This window comes from Neoarius graeffei, chromosome 22, assembly GCF_027579695.1.
Source record: "Neoarius graeffei isolate fNeoGra1 chromosome 22, fNeoGra1.pri, whole genome shotgun sequence".
NCBI lineage: Eukaryota > Metazoa > Chordata > Actinopteri > Siluriformes > Ariidae > Neoarius > Neoarius graeffei.
The window spans coordinates 35,061,179-35,084,285 of record NC_083590.1 but is presented as its reverse complement, the minus strand read 5'-3'; the positions used below and the strand labels follow the sequence as shown (position 1 = coordinate 35,084,285).

At 41.3% G+C, this 23,107-nt stretch overlaps 1 protein-coding gene across 3 annotated transcripts in view; it reads right to left on the bottom strand.

Moving 5' to 3' along the window:
- thrb (thyroid hormone receptor beta) overlaps positions 1 to 23,107 on the bottom strand; it is a 395,543-nt gene that overhangs the window by 147,277 nt on the left and 225,159 nt on the right. For all 3 annotated transcript variants that reach the window (XM_060904763.1, XM_060904762.1, XM_060904765.1), the window contains one exon: positions 6,787 to 6,853. The gene's annotated coding sequence lies outside the window, so the exon portion shown is untranslated. The remainder of the gene's footprint in view (positions 1 to 6,786; positions 6,854 to 23,107) is intronic.

The following is a 23,107-nucleotide window of genomic DNA, read 5'->3' as shown; positions in this document are numbered from 1 at the left end:
AAAATCCACGTGGATAAATTTTCATCGTTGTCAGGTTGATTAATTGTTGCTGCTCTAACTCTAAACCCATTTACTTGAAATGGGAGAACTAAGCATAGCTGAAGTGTTGTTACGAAATTACCATAACACCACATAATTCTCCATTTGGAGTGGCACAAATAAATATAATCAAAAAGAATATTCTTGTACATGCCATCCATCCACCCATCCATCCATTTTCTTCCTCTTATCCAAAGTCGAGTCATGGTGGCAGCAGGCTAAGCAGGGTATTCCAGGCATCCCTTTCCCCCCTCCTGGAGGATCCCAAGGCACTCCCAGTCCAAATGAGATATATAACCTCTCCAGAGTGTTCTGGGTCTACCCCAAGGTCTCCTCCCAGTTGGATGTGCCCGGAAAACCTCCAAAGGAAGGCGTCCAGGAGGCATCCTAATCAGATGCCCGAACCACCTCAGCTGACTCCTTTCGACATGAAGGAGCAGCGGCTCGACTCCAAGATCCCTCCAGATGTCTGAGCTCCTCACCCTATCTCTAAAGCTGAGCCCAGCCACCCTACGGAGAAAGCTCATTTCAGCCGTTTGTATCCGCGATCTCATCCTTTCGGTCACTACCCAAAGCTCATGACCATAGGTGAGGGTTGGAACATAGATTGACTGGTAAATCGAAAGCTTTCCCTTCCGGCTCAACTCCCTCTTCACCACGACAGTCTGGTACAACACCCACTTTACTGCTGATACCGCCCCAATCCACCTGTCCATCTCACGCTCCACTTTACCATCACTCGTACACAAGACCCCGAGATACTTGAACTCCTTCACTTGGGGCAGCAGCTCACTCCCAACCCAAACCCCAAACATTCTTGTAAACGGTTTGTAATTATTTTAGTTTATAGGTTGCCCAATCTTCTCAAATGGCCTAAAATCACGAGCCATCCATCAGACCAAACCTAGTCACAAGCCAGTGTTGTAGTGCTTGAGATCGGTCTTGGTTTTGAGACCACTTTTTGAAGTTATTGGTCTCGTCTCAGAATTTTTACTCGGTCTTGTCTCTGTCTCAGACATAGAGGACTCGGGATTTTATTTCAAGACTGGTCAAGACCACAACTGTGGGGATTTCACTAAACTGCCTGTGCATTGTCCGATTTATTTGTTAACATCGTTATTGTGATTGGATGTAAAACTTCCTGCATCAAATGCAACCAATAACATTGCTCATTGCTATTTTGAAAAGTTTCATCATTGTTAACGGCTGTCACCCCTCCCCCACCCCTTCATTTGCAATGGTCTGGTCCTAATTTTGACTCTGTCTCGCCCTGCTTTGGTTTTGCTCTTGACTTGATCTCAACCCATTAAAGTCTTGGTCTTGTTTTGGTTTCAGTACACTCTGGTCTTGGACTTAGTCTTGGTTTAGCTGGTCTTGACTAGCCTGGGCCCGCCCATCCTAAGCGTGACGCAACACGAGGGCCTGTTGCGAGCTTAGTCTGGCCAGGCAAGCTATCTACAGCTCTTCCTAGCTCCCGAAAAATCGGGAACCAATCAACTTTGGGCATCTCCAACGGCCCTGGGTAGAGGCGTGTTCAAGGCACTGACGTAGTAGAACTGCGACCGGAAGCCATAGATTGTTTACAGAATCTATGCTGGAAGCGCTTCATTCACGAATGCTGTATTGAAAGCATTCAACGGGAAGTTCTCATTGAAAACGGAGCAAAGAGCAGCCCTGGAGGTATTTATTGAAAGGAAGGACGTTTTCGCCTTGCTTCCGACCGGCTTCGGTAAGAGTTTAATAATAGGATGTCTATGGTTTAATCTACCAGTTAGCCCCGTTGCATCACATACGTCAGAGGAAAGAGTGATTTGATTGGTTTAAGCTTCATCACAGCCTTTTCTGGCTTCGACCAGTACCAAACTGAGGCATTTCAGGGAGGCGGGTCAACCACGGGCTCTGGGAAACGGTTGGGCTTAATATCTTGGCCAGACCAATAGCTCGTAGAGCTTTGAAGTCGCGTTAGCCAGACTAGGTCTTGACTACAACACCACCATAAGCTATACAGCTGACAAGAGGCAATGAAGCAGTTTGCAATTCAAAAGACTGAAAGCAAGTACAAAGCTTATTGAATGAACCAGTCTCTGTGTAATCAGGTTGTGTTATTTTTGTATCACAACAAACGGCACAACCATAACCACACACACATATACAGATGTATGTTTAAGCCATGTATAATAAAAGAACAAAACCATCTCCATTAAAACAATGATGTCATCCGAATCTTTGCACATTTTACCCACTGCCTTTTCAACTCATTGTGGTTGACACGCCCATCGACTTTGCCTCCTCAGTTGTGCTACAGCAGGGGTTTTCAAAGTGTGGGAGAGTCAGCCCCCCATCAGAGAGCAAATAAACAACAGCGCCCCCCCCTTACAATTTTTGTTGTTGCTATACTTAATGTTCCATTCGTATTTAAAAAAATGGTTGTTGTACACATTTTTATTTTTTTCTTTTACACATTTTAAACATCTGTGCTTTTTTTTAAAACATCTTGTTTTACACATTTTAAACATCTCATAGCATCGTTAGCTAGCACCTCTTGGCAGACAACACACTGTGGCAGTGGAGCATCTTCAGATCCAGTCCATGAAAATCCAAACTTTAAATAATCGTGGTCATACTTCCTTCTTTTTTTGCTTGGCCCAGACTCTGTCTCCTCACTCACTGTAGCTTTAGGTACTAAAAATCGATCCATTTTGTCTCTGGCAAAGGCTAGCTGAAGTTCGCTAAATGTCCGCAATAGTAACTTATTCTGGTTTATTTTTCCTCACGTTGCGCCCCCCCGAAGAACTCTGGCGCCCCCTAGGGGAGGCGTGTCCCACACTTTGAAAAGCCCTGTGCTAGAGCTTATTGTTATACTTCCACAGAATCAGAGAATTTCAGAAAACTCACAAATATACAACTGAGCTTCCGTTTAAATGAAGAATTACACAGACGTGTCATTTTCAATTAATCAGTTATTCACTTTAATTCAGTTCTCGTGAATCCGGAGCCTTTCTGAGGAACTATGGGTGCAAGGTTAGTCAAAGGTATAGATGGGTTACCAGTCCATCACCATTCGCATGCTGATGCACACCTAGGGACTCACTAATCCACCCAAAAATGTGTTTTTATTAGTTCATCTGGCTGTAGGCCAGGCCGGATCAGCTTATGTGATCACGTATCGTCTGTCCATTGTCTGTCATCGTTGTCCATCCACAATTTACAAAAATCGCTACTCCTCCTACAGGATTGATCGGATTTCGATCAAACTCACATACAATGTTCCCCAGGTGCGTGTGCATAATAATTGTCAAGATGGTGGCGGCACCTGTCATGTTTATGATTTTATGGGTGTTTGACATTTTTGAGTGACTCGTAACATTGAATGCTCCTCTTCGTAAACTGCCAGGATGTTTTCACTGACCCAGAAGACTCTAAAGACATACCAACAATAGTTGTTCACCAGGTGGCGCCACCTACCATGGATGAGGCTACAGAGGGGTCATGTACAATTTCACGAAAATCGCTAATCCTCCTACAGGAGTGATCAGATTTTGATCAAACTCATATGGAATGTTCCCCAGGTTGGTTTGTATAAGAGTTGTCAAGAAGGTCACGCCACAGGTCATGTTTTTGATTTTATGGCCGTCGGAAAATTTTGGGTGACTCATCACACCAAACACTACTGTTTGTAAACTGCTAGGATGTTTTCACTGAAACTCACCCACAAGACTCTAAAGACATATTCCAACAAGAATTGTTCACCAGGTGGCACCACCTTCCATGGACGCGGCTACACAGGGGTCATATGCGATTTCACAAAAATCGCTACTCCTCCCACAGGATTGATCGGATTTCAAACTCACACACAACAACAGTGGCCGGTATGAGCTACAGCCTCATTGAGGCTATTTTTTATCAAATCCCGGACGAACCCCACACAGACATGGGGAGAACAGGCACAAATATTAACCTGTGATCAGGATTTAACCAGGAACCCTGGAGCTGTAAAGCGGCAACTCTGCTGCATCACTGTGTCACCTTGCATCCAGTTTGCCTTATGTTGCCTTGTGTTTTGTTAAAGGTCCATTCATCAATTCTAATCCAATACACGTCTTGTCAAATTCAGCGAATCTCCTCGGTTTTAAGTATGTGCTGAAAAAAAAAGTGGTGTACGTACACAACCCTGGCTCTGTAAACAGGGGTGTTATTGTTAGTGTCATTACCTTGGCAATGTGTGTCCATGTGGATTTGGGAGGGCGGAGCTTCTGAAGGGCGGTATACAAATATCAACGATGTTTCTCCAGAACTGATAACTACCCATTTAATAATATTTATTCGTGTTTATTCTTGGAATAGCACTAATGAAATGCATGTTAATAATGCAGGTAATGTTTGGGGTATAAATGATGGGAAAAATAATATCAGAACAAGAGTGCTCTGAGTGCACAATATCCCCCACTGGCAACTGTGCCATAACTCCGGTAAAATGCGACTGAACAAATTTGCAATATGCGTATTACCGACATATAACAAAGAATCCTGTCAAGATTCATGAAATTCCTCCAAAAATTGTGAGGAGTTGATTTCAGAAGGTGAGCACCCTTCCTGGGACAGACAGACGGACGGATGGGGGATGGATGGACATCACCATGACATAATCCCTCTTTGGGCCTTTCGGCCAGCGGGGAATAAAAATTGTGAGGGAAGTTGATTTCAGAAAGCAAGCACACCTTGATGAAATTGCCAAAGTACCAGTTTGTTAATAATCAAGGGCATAACTCTGGGAAAATTTACCCAAATTAAAAAAATTTCAATATGTGTATAACTGTCATATAGCAAAGCCTTTTGCCAAGTTTGGTGAAATTCCTCCACAAATTGTGAGAGGAGTTGATTTCAGAAGAACGTACACCCTCATGAAATTGTCAAAGTACAAGTTATTTAATCAAGGGTCAAAACTCTGGGAAAATTTTCACAAACGAAATTAAATCGCAATATACGTATTACCGTCATATAACAAGGCCTTTTGCCAAGCTTCGAGAAATTCATCCAAAAATTGTGAGAGGAGTTGATGTAAGAAGGCGAGCACACCTTCATGAAATTGTGAAAGTACGAGGTTGTTAATCAAGGGATGTAACTCTGGTAAAATGCGACCGAATTGAACAAAATAACAATATGCGTACTACCGACATATAACAATGCCTTTTGCCAAGTTTGGTGAAATTCCTCCACAAATTGTGAGAGAAGTTGATTTCAGAAGGAAAACGCACTCTGATGAAATTGTCAAAGTATAATTTTGTTAATCAAGGGCTATAACTCTGGTAACATGTGACCCAATTTAACGAAATTGCAATACGCGTATTACCGACATATAACAAAGAATCCTGCCAAGTTTGGTGAAATTCCTCCAAAAATTGTGAGGAGTTGATTTCAGAAGGAAAACACACTCTTATGAAATTGTTAAATCATAATTTTGTTAATCAAGGGCTGTAACTCTGGTAAAATGCGACTGAATTGAATGAAACTGAAATATGCATATTACCGACATATAACAAAGAATCCTGCCAAGTTTGGTGAAATTCCTCCAAAAATTGAGAGAGGAGCTGATTTCAGAAGGTGAGCACCCTTCCCGGGATGGACAGAAATCGCTACGACATAATCCCCCCTTCGGGCCTTACGGCCAGCGAGGGATAAAAACTAATATGAAAAATAAAGAAAATCGAAATTTAGGAGGAGATACTGAATGCACTTAAATCCCTTATCTAAGCATGCTGGCTACTTTCATGACGCTACTGCACCAGCATCACGCTGCACCAGTGAGCGTTCACCCTGTCACCCTCTCCATGCTTTGAGTTCTTCTTGTATCAGGATTAAATCCTGTTATTTAATATGGAACACTCACATGGCGACAGGGCACGAGGATGAGGGGTGGCAGATGGTGTTTTCATTACAAGGGTCTGTCTGACAGAAGAATAAATCATCCGACTTTGCTCGCGTGCCCTCACTGCACTTATCACATTACAGTGTTTGCTCATGCCACTGAGGACATACACGCACAAACAAGGAAAAAAAAAAGTGCAGCGAGTCGCACAATAGTTGATAAAATTGATTAAAGTGATATCTTCCTGTACCCTAATGCAATCTTAGTGAGTAGTCCTGGCAGACGTTGTGCATTTCGATTATAAAGAGATAAGACACAAACCAGAATTGAGCGCTTACTAAAATGTTTCATAAAGTCATCAAGATTAATATTCACAGCTGGATATTGACGTGTGATATGGTTTATGAAGCTAAATTTATTTCATATTCTCAACAGTAATATAAAAAATTAATGCCAATATAAAGTTGTAATATAAAAAAACATAGCGACATTTAAAAAAAAAAAGATGTTTTCCTGCACTAATGTTGTTGGCGGCCATGTTTGTGATCTCCATGGCACTGTATGTCTCCGGGCAATGACTCATGCTGAATTATTCGCACAGAGTGAAGCGAACAGCTGACGTCCTGAGTGACACTGCTGCGTTATTTCCTGTCCTGAATCAGGGTTTGTATACCTTTTACACTTCTAAATATTTACATGACAGTGAATCGGAGACAAACGGATCCAAGATGAGTGGCATGTTTCATGTGTTTGAGATTTAACAGCAAAAACTAAGTGCGTACATTCGCAAAGTAGACTAATGATTCAGTTATGCAGTGGAACATAAACAGTGTGTAATGATTCACATGGAAATGAATGCACATGAGGCAAACTGTTCTTACCGGACAGAGCTTGGCTCCTTCCGTCCTGCCAGGATTTACGAGCACTGATCAGTGTATGCATAAAAATCTACAAAAAAAAATGAGAGAGAGAGAGGGGTATAGTTTAGTATGAAACTAAACTAAACTAAATTAGAATGGCACCCAGTAGAGTTCGTAACTCTGCCAAGCCACAAGTTATGAACATCAAAATCAAATCACTTGAACCGAGGATAATACTAAAGATGTCCACCAAATTTCATCCAAATCCGTTCACTACTTTGAGTTACTTTGGGAACAAACAAAAAGATCCTGGATCCGTATACAATACATATCTGGATTTGCATCAAAATCTAATCAATTGTTCATTGGCCCATGGATCACCTTTACTCAAAATTTCATCAAAATCCATTCACTACTTTTTGAGTTACATTGGGAACAAACAAAAAGATCCTGGATCCGTATACAATACATATCTGGATTTGCATCAAAATCTAATCAATTGTTCATTGGCCCATGGATCACCTTTACTCAAAATTTCATCAAAATCCATTCACTACTTTTTGAGTTACATTGGGAACAAACAAACAAACAGAGGTGAAAACAGAACCTCCAACAAAATTGGCAGCGGTACTAATTCAAAATCACAGGTTTATACATTATCATTTCTACAGTGACAGTTAATTCACATAGAGTTTACGTTACTCTGGATGCTCAACACAATCTACATACATACAAACAAAACAAACATAACAAAGCAAATAATAATAAAACAAACAAACAGACAAAAAAAAAAATCCGGATTCCACATACATATCCGGATTTGCATCAAAATCTAATCAATTGTTCCTTGGCCCACAGATCACCTTTACTCAAAATTTCATCAAAATCCGTTCACTACATTTTGAGTTACATTGGGAACAGACAAACAAACAGAGGTGGCGGCGGTAATAATTCAAATCACAGGTTTATACATTACCGTTTCTATAGTAACATAATCAACATAATCTGCAGATTAAACTACAGTGGTGCTTGAAAGTTTGTGAACCCTTTAGAATGTTCTATATTTCTGCATAAATATGACCTAAAACATCATCAGATTTTCATACAAGTCCTAAAAGTAGATAAAGAGAACCCAGTTAAACAAATGAGACAAAAATATTATACTCGGTCATTTATTTATTGAGGAAAATGACCCAATATTACATATCTGTGAGTGGCAAAAGTATGTGAACCTTTGCTTTCAGTATCTGGTGTGACCCCCTTGTGCAGCAATAACTGCAACTAAACGTTTCCGGTAACTGCTGATCAGTCCTGCACACCGGCTTGGAGGAATTTTAGCCCATTCCTCCATACAGAACAGCTTCAACTCTGGGATGTTGGTGGGTTTCCTCACATGAGCTGCTCGCTTCAGGTCCTTCCACAACATTTGGATTGGATTAAGGTCAGGACTTTGACTTGGCCATTCCAAAACATTAACTTTATTCTTCTTTAACCATTCTTTGGTAGAACGACTTGTGTGCTTAGGGTCGTTGTCTTGCTGCATGACCCACCTTCTCTTGAGATTCAGTTCATGGACAGATGTCCTGACATTTTCCTTTAGAATTCACGGGTATAATTCAGAATTCATTATTCCATCAATGATGGCAAGCCGTCCTGGCCCAGATGCAGCAAAACAGGCCCAAACCATGATACTACCACCACCATGTTTCACAGCTGGGATAAGGGTCTTATGCTGTAATGCAGTGGTTTCCTTTCTGCAAACATAATGCTTCTCATTTAAACCAAAATTCTACAACCCCGATTCCAAAAAAGTTGGGACAAAGTACAAATTGTAAATAAAAACGGAATGCAATGATGTGGAAGTTTCAAAATTCCATATTTTATTCCAAATAGAACATAGATGACATATCAAATGTTTAAACTGAGAAAATGTATCATTTAAAGAGAAAAATTAGGTGATTTTAAATTTCATGACAACAACACATCTCAAAAAAGTTGGGACAAGGCTATGTTTCCCACTGTGAGACATCCCCTTTTCTCTTTACAACAGTCTGTAAACGTCTGGGGACTGAGGAGACAAGTTGCTCAAGTTTAGGGATAGGAATGTTAACCCATTCTTGTCTAATGTAGGATTCTAGTTGCTCAACTGTCTTAGGTCTTTTTTGTCGTATCTTCTGTTTTATGATGCGCCAAATGTTTTCTATGGGTGAAAGATCTGGACTGCAGGCTGGCCAGTTCAGTACCCGGACCCTTCTTCTACGCAGCCATGATGCTGTAATTGATGCAGTATGTGGTTTGGCATTGTCATGTTGGAAAATGCAAGGTCTTCCCTGAAAGAGACATCGTCTGGATGGGAGCATATGTTGCTCTAGAACCTGGATATATCTTTCAGCATTGATGGTGTCTTTCCAGATGTGTAAGCTGCCCATGCCACACGCACTAATGCAACCCCATACCATCAGAGATGCAGGCTTCTGAACTGAGCGCTGATAACAACTTGGGTCGTCCTTCTCCTCTTTAGTCCGAATGACCCGGCGTCCCTGATTTCCATAAAGAACTTCAAATTTTGATTCTTCTGACCACAGAACAGTTTTCCACTTTGCCACAGTCCATTTTAAATGAGCCTTGGCCCAGAGAAGACGTCTGCGCTTCTGAATCATGTTTAGATACGGCTTCTTCTTTGAACTATAGAGTTTTAGCTGGCAACGGCGGATGGCACGGTGAATTGTGTTCACAGATAATGTTCTCTGGAAATATTCCTGAGCCCATTTTGTGATTTCCAATACAGAAGCATGCCTGTATGTGATGCAGTGCCGTCTAAGGGCCCGAAGATCACGGGCACCCGGTATGGTTTTCCGGCCTTGACCTTTACGCACAGAGATTCTTCCAGATTCTCTGAATCTTTTGATGATATTATGCACTGTAGATGATGATATGTTCAAACTCTTTGCAATTTTACACTGTCGAACTCCTTTCTGATATTGCTCCACTATTTGTCGGCGTAGAATTAGGGGGATTGGTGATCCTCTTCCCATCTTTACTTCTGAGAGCCGCTGCCACTCCAAGATGCTCTTTTTATACCCAGTCATGTTAATGACCTATTGCCAATTGACCTAATGAGTTGCAATTTGGTCCTCCAGCTGTTCCTTTTTTGTACCTTTAACTTTTCCAGCCTCTTATTGCCCCTGTCCCAACTTTTTTGAGATGTATTGCTGTCATGAAATTTCAAATGAGCCAATATTTGGCATGAGATTTCAAAATGTTTCACTTTCGACATTTGATATGTTGTCTATGTTCTATTGTGAATACAATATCAGTTTTTGAGATTTGTAAATTATTGCATTCCGTTTTTATTTACAATTTGTACTTTGTCCCAACTTTTTTGGAATCGGGGTTGTATTTTGGTCTCATCCATCCACAGAACATTTTTCCAATAGCCTTCTGGCTTGTCCACATGATCTTTAGCAAACTGCAGACAAGCAGCAATGTTCTTTTTGGAGAGCAGTGGCTTTCTCCTTGCAACTCTGCCATGCAGACCACTGTTGTTCAGTGTTCTCCTGATGGTGGACTCATGAACATTAACATTAGCCAATGTGAGAGAGGCCTTCAGTTGCTTAGAAGTTACCCTGGGGTCCTTTGTGACCTCGCCGACTATTACACGCCTTACTCTTGGAGTGATGGTTGTTGGTCGACCACTCCTGGGGAGGGTAACAATGGTCTTGAATTTCCTCCATTTGCACACAATCTGTCTGACTGTGGATTGGTGGAGTCCAAACTCTTTAGAGATGGCTTTGTAACCTTTTCCAGCCTGATGAGCATCAACAACGCTTTTTCTGAGGTCCTCAGAAATCTCCTTTGTTCGTGCCATGATACATTTCCACAAACATGTGTTGTGAAGATCAGACTTTGATCGATCCCTGTTCTTTAAATAAAACAGGGTGCCCACTCACACCTGATTGCCATCCCAATTGATTGAAAACACCTGACTCTAATTTCACCTTCAAATTAACTGCTAATCCGAGAGGTTCACATACTTTTGCCACTCAGAGATATGTAATATTGGATCATTTTCCTCAATAAATAAATGACCAAGTATAATATTTTTGTCTCATTTGTTTAACTGGGTTCTCTTTATCTACTTTTAGGACTTGTGTGAAAATCTGATGATGTTTTAGGTCATATTTATGCAGAAATATAGAAAATTCTAAAGGGTTCACAAACTTTCAAGCACCACTGTAGTAATAATAATTACTAATTATATAGTATATAATAATAACTAGGGGCGGCACGGTGGTGTCGCCTCACAGCAAGAAGGTTCTGGGTTCGAGCCCAGTGGCTGATGGGAGCCTTTCTGTGCAGAGTTTGCATGTTCTCCCCGTGTCCGTGTGGGTTTCCTCCGGGTGCTCCGGTTTCCCCCACAGTCCAAAGACATGCAGGTGAGGTTAACTGGTGACTCTAAATTGACCGTAGGTGTGAATGTGAGTGTGAATGGTTGTCTGTGTCTATGTGTCAGCCCTGTGATGACCTGGCGACTCGTCCAGGGTGTACGTACCCCGCCACTCACCCATAGTTACCTGGGATAGGCTCCAGCTTGCCCGCGACCCTGCACAGGATAAGCAGCTAGAGATAATGGATGGATAGTAATAATAAACAGATTAAAAATTTCTTAATTAACAAAGAAAACCATATAATTGATGTGAAGTTTTCTGTAAGGACATGCTGATTTAACATTTACGGAAGGAGTTTCCAGTGTCAGTGCTTTGTAAAGGTCAGGAAGTTTCCAATGGTCAGAAAGCTGTCAGGAAATATGACTTGTGGTTTCTCGGTAACATAACAAGCTGGGTGAGAACTTCGCTAGAGAGAAAGGAAAGCGAAGCTGGTGATGAAAGGACTGTTTATATCTACTGTAATGTATGTAAGAACAGGAACTAACTTGTCTTGTGGATGTTGAACATGTAACTATAAATGGTAAGAAACAAAACATCCATTAATAAATTGTTCCTTCGCTCCTGGCCCACCTTTCCTCAAAATTTCATCAAAATCCATTCACTACTTTTTAAGTTATGTTGGGAAGAGACAAACAAACAAATAAAAACAAGCAGAGGCGAAAAAATAACCTCCAACATAGTCGGCGGAGGTAATAATAATAAAAGGGGTTGATTCCACGAATGTGGGGTCATTTTGCTCTTTTTAAAAATGCAACTTTGAAAAAAACTATTAAAACTTGCGTTTAACAATTTAAAAAAGTGTTAATCCATTTCAGACAGCACTATCTCCCTTTATAAGACGTTTCTTTGTTGACAGTGTTCGCAGGTTCATCTTAAATAAGTAACAGGGCTGCTAACGGCATTGGGATATCAAGTCAAGTCAACTCAAGCCAATGTATCCGTTAACGCTTTTAACAATAGCCATCATCGCAAAACAGCTTTATATATATATATATATATATATATATATATATATATATATATATATATATATATATATAAAAATATATTTTAAACATATGAACTGACAAATGTATCCCTAATGAGCAAGGCTGAGATGGTGATGGCAAAGAAAAACCTCCTGAGAAGACATGAGAAAGAAACCAAGAGACAAACCAGACATTTGGGTGATAAAGGACATTTTTTACTTCAATGTTCTTATTTTTTTTACATTAATAATTTCCTTTCGACATATAATTTAGGTAACAGGGTTCAAAATGAGCAAGAATGGACTTTTCCTCTGCCCAGGATCTTCAGGAAATGCAGATGTTCCTGTTGAATATTTCATAGGGGTGAATGTACATTTTTCATATCCTGTAATAAACGATTCATGAAAATCCAACAATGTGGACGTCCAAGGTGACTGGGCCCATGGCACACACGTGGATGAAAACAACAAGAGAAGACACAAATATCAAAAGCACCATGACCATTAGGAAGCTCGAGTTAACTGCTGGACCAAAACATCTCACAGTAGTGGTGATTCTGATTGATAAATTCAGGCAGCTGAAGTTTAATGGTTATGACTAACCATTAAAGCTAGACGGCCTTTCGATTTTATAAAATCGGTGAAATTTAGTTCCCTCTGAAATGTGGTCATTGGGATATTTGTGACCGCTCACCGAATCCAGGGACGCATGTCGGCCGAAACGAATCCGAGATAATCGCAAAAGAAGCATTTTTTTTTTCGAAATTTGTGATTTTTGTTTTTTTCCATCATGTGCAAGTTGAGATCTTGAAGAATGCAATCAGTATTTCAGATAATAGATTGTTTTGTTGGAAAAGCATACATTTTTTGTTGCAAATTGTCTCGTTTTTGTCAGGACTGTAGCCTGCTGGGGGGTGTGGGTAAATTACCATATGGGCCATTCACATGAAGATTTAAGTCTTTTTTTTTTTTTTCTGCGAATCAGCTGTATGATACGAGCTGAGCGCATGGCTACTTAACCTGCATACAGGCGTGTGATTTCACTATGGAATGAGCAAGTTAAACAGAGCGCAGAGGAGCAAACAGACACACGGTATTTACATCGGAGATCACTATTTCTAGCAAAAAAAAACGCAACCTCGTTTTCCAGATTGAATGGAATACTTGAATGATCGGATGATACACCGACTGTTCTAGGATTACATTCCATCGGAGGCATTGGTGTGTGCAAGGCGCCGTTTCTCTTTCTGATGGGGTAAGTTTATTAGTCTAAGGCTGTGTGGTTATTTTTGCATGTAACGGAGAGTGTTGTGGTTTGGTTAAGCCTAGGTCACAACCGGACGTACGATTTTTTGGCCGTGTGATTTTTGGCGTTTCCCAAATCGCTGCGTTTTTTTTTTTTTGTTCACGGAGAAAGACGCGCGTTGGCCGTAAGTTTGTCTTGCAACCTGAAAAAAACGTAAGCGCCCGTAGAGTTTGTTTGACATGACAAAGAACCTCTGCGGCCGGTCTGCGGCTCAAAAATCAGCACGTCACACGCGCGCTCTCCGTGCGTTTCTTGCGTTTTTTGCATGTAGACCGGCCGTAGGAGCACGTACTGTACGGCTGGTTGTGACCGAGGCTTTACATGAAACTAGTGTTGTGTTAGTTGTGTCATCATCGTGCTATCTTTCTTTCTTACGGTATGAGTAATTTTTCAACCACAAAACGTTAAAGTATACTTTAGGACTTATTTTTGTACTTCATAATTGTGTTGGGCATACTTTGCATGGAAGGAAAATTGACGTGGTGATCTTTGTTTACATGAAAGTAGTATCGTGCTAGCTCGTAAGTGGGTAGGGCTTTCATTAATGTCATGTAAATGTGCACCATTATGTGCCCGCCCTACACCCAGAGTAGCTGAGATGGAAAACTTTGAGGGCGATTTTCTCCCTTTTCTGTTTTAAGAGGTATACACTTTCAAAAGGCCACACATTCTTCAAATATTGTTAGATCTCCACATGGAAGGCATCATTGGAAAGCTTAGAAACTGTACTTTCTGAATCTGTCAATAACTCAAAATGCCCCCGGGCAGACATGTGTCCCTGGATTCTGTGATCTGCCACATATGTTTATTTCTGTAATATCTCACAAAATATCAGGTCATTCTGTGGCTGGGAAGTTATTTAATTTGAGTGGATTAAAGCATATAATGTGCATGAAATCGCTCGCTTCTTCGCGCAGTCAAGCAGACAGAGGAAGTCCGTGTGCTGCGCATGCGCAGGTTTACCTTTGACCATGCACTGACAGTTCCATCATTCTGTCGCTAAACGAACAGCTGATCACACCGAGGTGCTCGCTGAGCGTCGATATTTATTAGTTTGGTCCTGCGCTTCCTTTCCTTCGTATATAACATAACGTCTTTTCTTCTCGCTTTCTTTCCGTTACTGTAGTCGGTCTTTCACATTTCATTCGCACACTCACGTCCTCCATTTTTCTCTCCTGTTTCAAATTTGTATCCCATAATGCCTTGCGTGAACAGGGAAAGCCCACCACGTCATGCATGATGTAGTATCTTGTATTCCGTCATGGTGAAGCAGGAAAAAATAGCAGAGAATTTCGGGCCATGTGGAGATAAATTCATAAATTGTTCTGTTTTAAAAAATGATTAAAACTGGAAGTCTGTGATTTGAATTCAGTAGCTTTCGGTCCACTAAAAATAACTGGGTGTCGGGGAAAATTCTTTTTAATGACCTACACTTGAAAAATCTGACAGGCAGTCTACCTTTTAAGTAAAAAAATGACTACTATGTCAAACTGTTAAAAGCGAAGTAACAATAAACTGCACCGCAATCATCTCTGTTCCGACACCCAGCATTGTAGTTGAGTCACTAAATCTCGAGTCCAAGTCCAGTCTCGAGTCCCCAATGTTCAAGTCCGAGTCATGAAAGAAAATTCTGAGTCGAGTCCGAGAACAAGACTCCACCCGCACCATTTGACGGTGGCTGTTGCTGCGTTTATGTGAAAGCGTCTCTGCTGCTGTGTTGGATTAATGTTCCTGCTTGACAGCCCCATTTTAGTTAACAGGCTACAAATAAAAAGCTTGTTCATCACTCAGCAAGCCCCACCCACTATCAACAGGGCAAATAACATGAGAGAGGGTTAACACTAGCTAGTTCATCGCTCAGCAACGGAGCAATAAACATAGTGTGTCACTTCCTTCTCTGAGTGTGGTCTTGCCAAATGACGATTGAAGTTCGAGGTTGTCCCCGTCGTCTCCTCGATAGTTCTTCTACATATGGAACACACAGCAGGGCGTTTTTTCCCCACTGCACGAGAAGTCTGTATAAGCAAAGCGGACAATCCTAGCGGCTTCTCTTCAGGCATTTTAGCGCCATTAACGTTAGTTTGTTCCTGAACAGGTGAATGTGCATTCTCTTGCACAAAATTTATATAAAAATCAATGTAGTTATAAATATAAATATAAATATCGTATGCCAAATTATTATGGCATGTTACAAAAAATAAAGAAAAAATCCGAGTCCTCATCTCCAGTTTACGAGTCCGAATGCTGTTAATGTACGAGTCCGAGTCATCAGTGCTCAAGTCCAAGTCAAATCACGAGTCCTTAAAATTAGGGCACGAGTCGGACTCGAGTACTACAAGCCTGGCGACACCTCATAGCAAAACTCCTGTGCTAAAACATGAAGCGGAAAGATTCATGATTTCAATGAAGCAGAACAGTTTTGGAATGATGGACTCTGTTCAAGCGGTCTGACTAGAATTCAGCTCATCATGTTTGGACAAAGAAAGGGTTGCATGTAGGATCCCAACACCACAGACACAGTGAAGTGTGGAAATGGAAGCATCTGGGCTGGGGCATTACACATCACTGACAAAAAAACCCCCAAATAAACAAAAAAACATGAATGGAGCGATGAGATATATTCGGGGAGAATTTAATCTCACTGTCGAAGAAACTGAATCTGAATTACATTAACGAGTCGATGCATGATATTGGGCTCACGATTTGATTTTCCCACGATGTTTTTTGAAAAAAAAAAATTAAGAGAATTTTATTCTAAAAAATGCATTTGTTTTCATTATTAACATCTATTTTCTTTCCTGTTTATCAACTTAAACATTCCTTTCATTAAAAAAAATGTTCATTTTCTTAATCCAAGAATCATTATTTACCTATTTGTAAAGGTTGGAGTAAAATATACTTATTCTATCTACATTCACTGGATATGAGCAAATGCGCACTCTGATTGGCTACTCTACTACTAGGATATCAGCTCATATACCATGAGTAGAGAAAAACAAAATGGCGGAACATATTGCTGAACCAACTGAAGACAAAATAAAAACTCGATTCCAAAACAAAGCCACAAAAAAAAAAAAAAGCAACAAAATATGGAATAAAAGTATTTAATGGTAAGAACGTACTTTATTTTTTTTGCGGTCCAAATCCTGTGCTCTGATTGGCTGGCGAGCGGGTCTGTATCCTACGGTACGGACCCCGGTTACGGACCTCTGGCGACTCGCTCGTTCACAACAACAAACATAGTAGCATTTTTTGTCAATGTTTATCTTTATTTATAAGATTTATTTATAAGATTATCAAAAATCTTATAAATTTTTGCCAGCACTTCTCAGAAGAATAGCATTAATTTTACAGCATGGATAGCGATAACGACAGTGTTCACAGCGAAAGCGAGTTTTACTACCCTGAGGAAGAAGAAATAAAAGAAAACATTTCAGGAGAAAGATAAAAACCTCTAACTTGCTAACGCTGAGCAAAAACATGGCTGAATACTGAATGACTCTTATTTGTATAAATAGGGAGCTACATAGGTGGCAAAATGTAGTTTTTTTCCTGCCATGGAAGTGCACTTGTATACCGAGGAGGAAGCCATTTGCATTACAGCCGTGAATGAGGATTCAAAATGGCGGCTCGGCTCGGTTTTCCCTTTCGGGCGCTCTCGTTTTCTGTTAGAATTTGGTCAAGAAAAAAATAAATATATTATTTACTAGCTTAAGGTCGGTCCGTATGGTGAAATACCCTGACCTCGGCCTTGAATACTGACCTCGGCCCAGAGGGCCTCGCTCAGTACTTTCAAGACCTCGGTCACGGTATTTCACCATACGGACCTCCCAGCTGGTAAATAACATATATGTATCTTTTTTATTTTTCAAGAATTATTATTATGATTATTATTATCGCATTTTTCACAAATCGCTCCTGTCATTTCGCCGGTTTGTTTACGATCTAAGCGGAAATGATTGTGTCTGATGTTTTGTATAAAGATTTTATTGATCAAATTTGCAAAAAAAAAAAACTAAAAATGCTCTGGTGGATGGAATAAAACAGTTATTCCACTCAATCTCGTCGTATATGGCTTATAACTATCAGCTCACGTACGACTTGATTTCGTGGAACAACTGTTAAATATCCTATGAACTAAAATATTCCTTTTATTAAAAATAAAAATGTATCAGAGGATTGATTGAAATGCCTGTTTCAAGCATGAGATGTGAAATGAATTCACACATCCCATCTCATTATCTCTAGCCACTTTATCCTTCTACAGGGTCGCAGGCAAGCTGGAGCCTATCCCAGCTGACTACGGGCGAAAGGCGGGGTACACCCTGGACAAGTCGCCAGGTCATCACAGGGCTGACACATAGACACAGACAACCATTCACACTCATATTCACACCTACGCTCAATTTAGAGTCACCAGTTAACCTAACCTGCATGTCTTTGGACTGTGGGGGAAACCGGAGCAAACCCACGCGGACAACGTGCAAACTCCACACAGAAAGGCCCTCGCCGGCCCCGGGGCTCGAACCCAGGACCTTCTTGCTGTGAGGCGACAGCGCTAACCACTACACCACCGTGCCGCCCTGAATTCACACATTGATAATGGAAATCAGTATTGTAAATATTTTAATGATTTCATTTCAAGGAAAAGTATTTATACTCGGAAGGAACGGACGTAAATGATTTTTTTTTGCTGTAGTGTACGTTTACTTTGTGTACATCTTTGTAAATGTAATATCAGTCGAGCACAAACTGCACCCTGAATTAAATAAAATATCAAATATGAATTGAGGGAACCTCCAACTCGCGCTGAGATTAAGATCGCACTTCCTACAACATTGTTTTAATTAAGCCTATAAACTTCCAGCTGCAATGTTCTTCACTACGTTCTTCATGACTCAAAGTACTAATGAGTTCATGAGCAAAGCACCACCACATATTGTGTTCAGCCTTCCAGATATAACACGATCACCATGGAAACTGTCGGCGAGGAGAGGAGAAAGACTGGCAAAGCGGCGCTGAGACACCCACAGGCCCCCACTCAAACAGCGGGCATCTCAGTTCAAACCAATTACAGAAGCACCTCGGAGACTGGCATCGACCGTGAAGACTGAATATGGAATAGTGTTATGTGAATCTTTCAGCATTATCAGAATTCTGAATGAGTCCCTCTGTATTCGAATTGAACTCATATATAATTCCAGAGGTTTTTTTATACACGTTTTCTTTCTTACTTGGCCTTGATTTACAGTGACATTTTATTTATTCAGACATTTTATTGATATTGTACGTTAGCTTTTTCACTGTTCAAACTAGCGAACAAAAGCGAATGTTCGGAAACATTTTCAGACAGCAGGGTTTCCCCAGGTTTGACCACCATATTTTTTAAGACTTTTTAAAGACCTTTTTAAGACCACTTAAATGAGAATTAAGACCTACATCGCACCCATTATGCGGTTGTAGAACACCAGATCAAATTCCCAATAATGACAAATGTTTCAAGTAAAAATACTTTTATTATAAAAGTTATATACTTAAAAGTCATTATGTGCATTGCTTGTCGAATCTTCACATTCAAGACAAAAAAACAAGTCTAAACCTGGAAGAAAGGAGCACAACGTAGGGTCCACGTCATGGCCTTAAAGGTACACAAAAATGCAATAGGCATACCAAAACATTAAAGTGCCATTCCACCATTGGATGTATTCTTTGGCATAAAATACAATATATTTTATGACAACATGACTAGACAGAGAAATCTTTTAGCTTCAAAATGATATATCAAGGGCAGCACGGTGGTGTAGTGGTTAGCGCTGTCGCCTCACAGCAAGAAGGTCCTGGGTTCGAGCCCCGGGGCCGGCGGGGGCCTTTCTGTGTGGAGTTTGCATGTTCTCCCCGTGTCCGCGTGGGTTTCCTCCGGGTGCTCCGGTTTCCCCCACAGTCCAAAGACATGCAGGTTAGGTTAACTGGTGACTCTAAATTGAGCGTAGGTGTGAATGTGAGTGTGAATGGTTGTCTGTGTCTATGTGTCAGCCCTGTGATGACCTGGCGACTTGTCCAGGGTGTACCCCGCCTTTCGCCCGTAGTCAGCTGGGATAGGCTCCAGCTTGCCTGCGACCCTGTAGAAGGATAAAGCGGCTAGAGATAATGAGATGAGATGAGATGATATATCAAGGGCGGCATGGTGGTGTAGTGGTTAGCGCTGTCGCCTCACAGCAAGAAGGTCCGGGTTCGAGCCCCGGGGTCGGCGGGGGCCTTTCTGTGTGGAGTTTGCATGTTCTCCCCGTGTCCGCATGGGTTTCCTCCGGGTGCTCCGGTTTCCCCCAAAGACATGCAGGTTAGGTTAACTGGTGACTCTAAATTGACCGTAGGTGTGAATGTGAGTGTGAATGGTTGTCTGTGTCTATGTGTCAGCCCTGTGATGACCTGGCGACTTGTCCAGGGTGTACCCCGCCTCTCGCCCATAGTCAGCTGGGATAGGCTCCAGCTTGCCTGCGACCCTGTAGAAGGATAAAGCGGCTAGAGATAATGACATGAGATATCAAACATAATTTTTTGACAACGACAAGTATATTAATTTTGCGACCAAAGTCACCTACCCTTTTAATTTCCGCGCGGTAGTGAAACGTGATGTCATCGGCAGGTTCCCCTTCTTGTGTACCACGTGTCGGTCTATTTTTAGACCAGGAAACCCCCAAAGTGAGAGAGTCGTTTCTCCTCGTATATGGGGGCCAAAAAAATTGCGAAAAATTTTGAGTTAATCTTTCAGTTAGCTAGATTTATTGGTATTAGCTAGATTTATTGGTATTATTTTTATCGCGTTCTATCCGCCATTGCTGATAATATGTGCCACGTCACACGTCACGTGGTACACAAGAAGGGGAACCTGCCGATGACATCACGCGCGGAAATTAAAAGGGTAGGTGACTTTGGTCGCAAAATTAATATACTTGTCGTTGTCAAAAAATTATGTTTGATATATCATTTTGAAGCTAAAAGATTTCTCTATCTAGTGATACCATTTATATATGTTATCAAAATATATTGTATTTTATGCCAAAGAATACATCCAATGGTGGAATGGCACTTTAATGCCAAAGGTGTGCACTCGCCAGTCAGAAAGCCAAACTGAGGGCCTAACTCGAGGCCTAAAGAACTGTCTCTGAACTAATTATGACCATGCACCCAGAGATGATACTTAAAATAAAAAAGTGATGTGGGTGTATTTTTTTTTTTAAATAAAATATCAAAACAGACAAACTCTTTGTCTTAGTTTCCCAGCACTTGCTTCAACCATTTTACATTTTGTACCCTTGTAAACGAGGGAGGGAGAGAGATACAGAGGGGCATAGATAGATAAGAGACGAGGGGGATAGATGGGAAGATAGATAGATAGATAGATAGATAGATAGATAGATAGATAGATAGATAGAAAAGAGGTAAGCCGAAAGTCTCTTAAAGGTGCACAAAAATGCAATTGGCGTACCAATACGTTGGTACAATGGTGTGCACTCACCAGTCAAAAAGCCAAACTGAGGGCCCAACTCAAGGCCTAAAGAACGGTCTCTAAACTAATTATGACCAGAGATGATAAACAGACAAAATCTTTGTCTTAGTTTCCCAGCATTCAACTTGCTTCAACCATTTTACATTTTGAAGAATAAAAAGAAATGTAAATACTCCTAGTAAACAAGGGAGGGAGGGAAGACATAGATGTGGAGGTGGATAGATAAGAGACACAATGAGAGAAATCCACCACTTGCCTCATTAACGTCTTTGACCAACTCCTTTGTTATATAAGGAGCAAGACCGAATTTTGTTCTGCAAGACGTTTTGTTTTTTCCACAAGAGAATGTTGTAGCGACTTCCGAGTCTGGGAACACAGCCTTAAAGAGTTGACTTATGCCCTCATTCGAGCTGTACGAGTGGTGTTCCGTAATTGTTTTTAAAATCCAGAGCACCTCTGCCCGAAGTGTCGGGGTTCCACCGACACCCATCATGCCACTGTTCGGCCCTTGTGTTGTTGCTAGCCTTGCCGATGATGTCTGGCTTGGCTGATGCTGCTGACGTTCGACAGTGGTGCTAGTGCCAACTCCAGGTGCATTCGGAGATTGAACCGTGCAGAACTGAGTGATGGGCTGGTGGCAGTGGAGGGCAGATGCAATGTGCTTTGAGCTCTTCACGTGAGACTCTAAAGCGAAATGACCTATAGTGGACAACTTGAAGGCCTTTCGACAAACACAGCATCTTGCTTCAACGTCGCTTCCAGGAACCTCCCTCACCCAATCACGATATCTTTCATCTGAAAGCCGCTGCTGATTAAAACGACACTTCCCCATGCTGCGATTCGCGGAGTCTCCTCTCCACCACGGACTCCGACGATTGCTCCGGCACGAAAATGTATCAATATTGTTTCTTTCTTTGCGCATACTCCAAGAAATTCACTGATGTTACGCAAAACCCATGTTTTCACATCGTAGAATAGTATGAGTAAATTTAAGACCTTTGTTTAAAAAATTAAGACTTGGGGAAAGCAATTTAAGACTTTTTAAGGCCTTAATTTTGGAATATTAAATTTAAGACTTTTTTAAGACTTTTAAGACCCCGCGGCTACCATGGACAGTTTTTCCTTTGCTTTGAGTTCACTGTTAACGTTTGTAACACACAAAAACACGTCTTCGGATGTCGCTCTCAGCAAACAAACATGGACGCTGGACGAAAGGAGATGTCCACCCAGATGGGAGTTTGTTCAGAAAATATAAGCATTTGATTTGATTTATTCTTCTTACAATAATTCAAGTGGTTATCTTTTCTAACTGTTGATACTTTTTCTCTTTTTCGTAATCAATAATTAGCCCTAGCAAAGCGATTTTATTGCTCTCTATGGTCGTTAGTTTATACTTGGTTCACACATTAGCGTTTTAGCCTTGCGTATGTACGGCGTATCAGGATACGTGGCAGTAACAAAGGAACGTCACAGCATCGGCAGCTTACGTAGCTAATACTCTAGGATGCGTAACACAATCTCCTTGTATGCCAGGGTGCGGCGTATTTTTAAGTTCGTAGCACATACGTAGCAGCTTTGATGCGTCACGTGGACAGCGTAAAAACGAAAGCTACGCAGCAGGAACGTTGCTCAAACATCTGTTACGCCGTGTGAATGCTTTACTTGACATGTGTCTGATGAAGGTGGCTCCGGGGCTGGCTGGGTGGATGCGGCTGATGTCTTCCCTCTTCTCTTCCCTTGCCCTTCTTGGGTCCCGAATTCTTCACTGGCACGATGCTTTCTTGACTGTGATGAATGACAACGAACGCAGCGTGAACGCCGCAGGTACGCAGCAGCAATGTCACATGTAAGAACGAAACGCCACGCCAGTGAAATGGTTACGCCGTGGCAACGCATCATACGCCATGCATACGCCTTTACGTCCCTTGAACCCCATACAAACCCCAGATATGCCACAGGAACACCACACATACGCCATGTATGTCACAGGACTTTAATTTTGGACAAAATACGCCTCATTTCTTGGCGTTTGACCCACACGCTGCTTACGTGGCAAGATATGAGACAGTGTGACACAAGCATTAGGCTAACTACCGTACATCACATACAGATAA